The sequence below is a fragment of the Microcebus murinus genome, chromosome X, assembly GCF_040939455.1.
Source record: "Microcebus murinus isolate Inina chromosome X, M.murinus_Inina_mat1.0, whole genome shotgun sequence".
Lineage (NCBI taxonomy): Eukaryota > Metazoa > Chordata > Mammalia > Primates > Cheirogaleidae > Microcebus > Microcebus murinus.
The window spans coordinates 50798693-50804286 of NC_134136.1; the positions used below are offsets into that span (position 1 = coordinate 50798693).

General features: G+C 42.5%; 1 non-coding gene across 1 annotated transcript; it reads right to left on the reverse strand.

Annotated features, from left to right (window-relative positions):
- Positions 1 to 2398: 2398 nt before the first annotated feature.
- On the reverse strand, positions 2399 to 2505 carry LOC142866069 (U6 spliceosomal RNA). Its single transcript, XR_012916138.1, has one exon. It is a non-coding gene; the product is annotated as a U6 spliceosomal RNA (small nuclear RNA).
- Positions 2506 to 5594: the final 3089 nt, after the last annotated feature.

The window sequence follows — 5594 nt, forward strand, 5'->3', positions numbered from 1 at the left end:
TTGTGAAATATTTTATATAATTAGCTGAGGTCTGGGACACTAAGCCACAGGAGTGGGAATGGGTAAATTCAGGGATGCCAAATTAAATATGATGGTTTATTGTGTTGAAATTATACTAGCACAGTAATATACTGTAGATGTAGTGATGAGTTTCTTAGTGTTTCCACAATTTTTTTTTTTTTTTGAGACAGAGTCTCACTCTGTTGCCCGGGGTTGGGGTGCTATGGCTTCAGCCTAGCTCACAGCAACCTCAAACTCCTGGGCTCAAGCAATCCTCCTGCCTCAGCCTCCCAAGTAGCAGGGACTATAGGCATGTGCCACCATTCCTGGCTAATTTTTTCTATATATTTTTAGTTGTCCACCTAATTTCTTTCTATTTTTAGTAGAGACGGGGTCTTACTCTTGCTCAGGCTGGTTTCAAACTCCTGACCTTGAGCGACCTGCCCACCTCAGCCTCCCAGAGTGCTAGGATTACAGGTGTGAGCCACCAAGCCTGGCTGTGTTTCCACAACTTAAAGAACTAATCTCAAAAACCTCATACCCCTAGAAGGAAATTTGTTCATTTTATAACATCTCATGTATAGTATACATTATTTAAATGAATGGTTTTATATAACACTTGGGCTGTGAATACTTTGAGGCAGGCCAGAGTCTAGCTCATAAATAGCTGGCCAGTGTATTTATGTTGAATCCATGAGTGTCTGATACTTAACTCTAAGTTCAAGACAAAGTAATTAAATCTATGAATAGTTGTCCATCTGATCAAATCTTTCTGGAATCTCTGGCAACTCAGCTGATCCCTTAGATTATATTGACAGTGTTTCTCAACCTTGGCACTATTTTGGGCCAGATAATTCTTTCTTTGTTGTGGGTTCTCTACTTTGTGTTGTAGAATGTTTAACGGCATATCTGTCCTCTACTTACTAAATCTAATAGCACACCTTCAGTTGTGACAACTAAAAATATCTCCAGATATTGCCAAATTTCCCTATGTGGAGGGAGAGGCAAAATTGCCCCTAGTTTAAAATCACTGGGTTAGAAGATGGTACAGGTTCAGGTCCAAAGGTCCCATGAGCTAACTCTAGTCTCCTACAGATTACATGGTTCTGCCACACTTGCTTCGACAGATGGAATCTAAAGGATTTCATGACTGTAAGACGTGGAGGATCAAGAAGAGAGGCCAACCTAAATGTCCATCAGTGGATGAATGGATAAACAAAATGTGATACATTCATAAAATGGGATAACATTTATCCATAGAAAAGGAATGAAGTAGTGATATACGCTACAATGCAGATGAACCTTGAAAACATGCTAAATGAAAGAAGCTATACACAAAAAGTCACAGATGATGATTTCATTAATGTCAAATATCTAGAATAGATAAATCCATAGAGACAAAAAGCAGCTTGGTGGTGGTTGCCAAAGGCTGGGACAGGGCAGGGCGAAAATCACTTAATGGGTACAGGGTTTCCTTTTGGAGTGATGGAAATAGTTTAGAACTACATAGAAGTGGTGGTTGTGTTACATCATAAATGTACTAAATGCCACTGACTTGTTAGGTTTAAAATGGTTAATTTTCTGTTATATGAATTTCAACTTAATAAATTTTAAAAAAGGAGAGGCCAGATAGACCCAAGAGAGGCCTAACCTGAGGAGATAAAAGTGCACTGAGGGGAGTAGAATTGCCCAGTTTTTTGAACGGTGTTTCATGGAGTGCTGAGAGTTCTGAGGAACTTCACTGGGGCCATGGGGGAGGGTGGCAAGCTGACGGGGCCCCAGTCTCCTATTTTCTCTTGCTTTAATCAAAGTTATCCCTTAGTGATCACTGGGGACTTGGAGCTGAAAGCACAACTTCCTTCACAAGATTGTTCTAAAAATCCAATGAGATTATGTATTTAAAGTTGCTAGGACATAGGAGGTGTTCAATAAGTAGTGGCAATTATTAGTTTCAGGTCTCTAGAGACAGTAAGGCATCTTCTTCTCCTCTTGGATCCTCCAACCTATGAAAAATAGGAGTTAATTTGGGCTCTTTGCTGGCAATGCCTCTTCTCTTTTCACTGGCAAAGTTAGAATTTACTCCTCTAGTTATTACGTTTATATCAAAACCACTATGCCTCTCACCATGGTCCACAAAACAGGTTCACTTTCAAGGCCAGCTGAGGGTCAGACTTGATCATGACACCCAGTGTTACAATCACATGGGACAAGCTGGCACAAAGAAATGATTAGTCAAAAGAAGATGTGCTTGAGCATCCCAGACTAGGAGGGATGTTCAAAGAAGTGAGTTCTTCCTCTTTTAGTGAGGATTTGGTAGGAAACATGGAAACAAATGAAAACCCCAACGAGTTCAAGGGTAAAGCTTAGTAATCCTGCTCTGCTTCTTTAGAATACAATCTTTTTATTTATTTATTTTTAGTTTTTAGTTTTTTTACTTGCACAGGGGCCATGCTAACCTTCTCTGTATCGCTCCAATTTTAGTATATGTGCTGCAGAAGCGAGCACAGAATACAATCTTGATAGCTTTTTTCTTTCATGATACATTTTATAGAGGGAACTATGAGTATGTGTGAGTGTGTAGAGGTACATGAAGAGATGTGCCTGTGAAGAGAAAATCATGGGTTGAAGGGGTTTAGAAATGAGATGTGTCTTGAGTTAGCTCAAATGGCATGCTGGGAGTTAGGTGGCTGTTTCTGCTTTTTATGAAAAACAAAACAAAAAGGCTTTGGAGTGCATCCTCTCTGTTAGTATCAGACCCAGTTATTTTACATAAGTAAGAAAGAAGCAAATGTGGTGCTTTATGTTTTGGGAGTGGAATTATATATTTTTTTCCTTCTTATGCTATCTTTGTTCCCAGCAGATTCAAGGGGAGTTAGAAGGGGAGAGGTGAGTTTGAATTTTCGATGTATAGAATTACAAATAAATGCATACTTGCTTGATCCACTACTGCTCCTCAGACTTCTTTTTTTTTTTTTTTGAGACAGAGTCTCGCTTTGTTGCCTAGGCTAGAGTGAGTGCCATGGCATCAGCCTAGCTCACAGCAACCTCAAACTCCTGCAAACCTCAAGCAATCCTGTTGCCTCAGCCTCCCGAGTAGCTGGGACTACAGGCACGAGCCACCATGCCTGGCTGATTTTTTGTTATATTATATATATTAGTTGGCCAATTAATTTCTTTCTATTTTTATGGTAGAGATGGCGTCTCGCTCAGGCTGGTTTTGAACTCCTGACCTTGAGCAATCCGCCCCCTCGGCCTCCCAGAGTGCTAGGATTACAGGCATGAGCCACCGCGCCTGGCCAATTTCTTTCTATTTATAGTAGAGATGGGGGGTCTCACTCTTGCTCAGGCTGGTTTGGAACTCCTGACCTTGAACAATCTGCCCACCTCGGCCTCCCAGAGAGCTAGGATTACAGGTGTGAGCCACCGCGCCCAGCTAGACTTCCTCTTTCTTGGTTTTTCTTTAATAGTAGTGAAAAGTATTGGCTTCATATCAGATCCAGAAAGAGTTGGAGGAAGCTGTGCACTGACTGTAAACATCACCTAATGAAAATATAATGCCTCTATATTTTAGGAGAGCTAAAATTGAATATAGATAAGCTTTTTTTTTCTTTCTTTTTTTTTTAGAAAGAAGGTCTTGCTCTGTCACCCAGGTTGGAGTGCAGTGGTACAATTATAACTCACTGCAGCCTTTAAACCTTGAATACTGATTGAGTGATTCTCCTTCCTTAGTCTCTAGAGTAGCTGGGACTACAGGCATGTGCCATCATGCCTGGCTAAATTTTACATTTTTTTCTAGAGATGGGAGTCTTGCTGTGTTGCCCAGGCTGGTCTCAAACTCTTGGCCTCAAGCAATTCTCCTGTCTCAGCCTCCCTAAGTGCTGGGATTACAGGCATGAGTCACTGTGTCTAGCCATTACTGTTTGATTTGAACATTACATTTCATCGGTAAACAGTGTAAGCTTTGTTATTCTGAGGAAAAGGGGCCTCAGGCACATTCTCTTGTGCCAAAGCCCCAGCTCGTTTTGAGAGAAGGGTATGTTCTCTGGGCTGGTCAACCTGGGGTGCTCTGCCTTGCTGCAGCCTGCCTGCCCTAGTCTAGCAGAGACCTCAGCTGGCTGCAAAATGTGGCCATCACGGACATATGCTCTTGTATCTTTAAATAGACCAGAGATGAAGAAATCATGCCCTTGGCAAGAACCCCTGCATTCAAGCAAATAGTAGGCATCGTGAGCACAGTTGGAGCATACCTGAAACTTGGACAAAATTTCTTGTCCCCGGGAGGAGAGAAGCTTCCACTGTCTCCGACAGCTTTGCAATGTCAGAGGCCTGAACAGTTCAGAGGGGTGGATCCCAGGAGGGAGTGCGCCAGACCCTGCAACTCTTCTCTAGTTCCAGGAAAATAAATAAGAATGATTGATTTTTCAGAAAGGGAGCCATGTGCAAAGGAGGGCTCCTGACCCCAAGAGGCGGCAAGGGAAGGGAGGAGGAAACAGATGTTTGAGTAATAGCAAAGAGACCCGGGAGGCTGTTTTGTTGTGTCGATGATGTAATGCTGAATTGAAATGACTCCTAACTAGACATGTGTGGGCTGTCCCTTGGCCTGGGAGTGAAGAGTTTTCCCCGGCAGGTGCAAGTACCTGAGTCCCAGATGGCAAGTCACAGATAAACTTGTCCTTGCTTCAATTTGTATATGTCTCTTTAGCCCGGTCTGAGGCTTAACTCTTGGATGCTGATTACTCTGGGGATAGAGACCAAAAAAGCTTTGAAATGGGATTTAGTAAGAGCCAACAAAGCAGGGCTAGAGAGGGGGTGGTAATAGAGCGTAGGGAACGTGTTTATAGTTCTCCCAGCCTTGTGATTTCTTAGACTGCCTTCCTCAAACTGAAGTTTCCTTTTAATAAGACCCCAGAACTCTTCTTACCTGTGGATTTCTACCAGAAAATCCCAAATGTGCATAGATCCTCTCCAAGGGCTGGATTATACATTTTATTCAACACTGACTTTATGGTGAGAGTTGGCAGATGCCATGGAAGAACAGAATACTTGTAGAAAACCTATCATTTCCTTGCCTTAAACTTCCTGGTGGCCTTCTATTGCCTGTCCCTCTAGATTCATGTTGTACTCCCACTTCTTATGCTCTTATCTCTCTGGCTTTCTATCAGTTTCTAGAACACTCCAGGCTTTATCTTACGGAAGGGATTTGACACTAGTTTCTACTCATTATTCAGTTCTCAGGGCCTTGCCAGTGCCTAGTACAAACCTGGCACCAGGGAAACACTGAGTGGGAGCAGGTTGTATTGGGGCAGCTGTGTTTATTTTGACCTAAAGATGGTTGGTGCAGAAGTCAGGTTTTGGGGTGGGGATGAAGATAAAAGTGGGGATAGGAGGAATTTTGTAATTAAATGGAATGACTGTAGATAAGAGTGAGCAGGGGAGGGGCAGTTATCTGCCCCTTGGATGTTATCTGTTATCCAACAGGCAGAGTGGAGGCACATGGCCGAGCTCTAGTACTGGGAGGTAGGTGCTGCTCTAACCTGAACCAAGGTGGAAAAACACTTGGTCAAATTTACTTATTGTTATAATCCAAGAAAGCC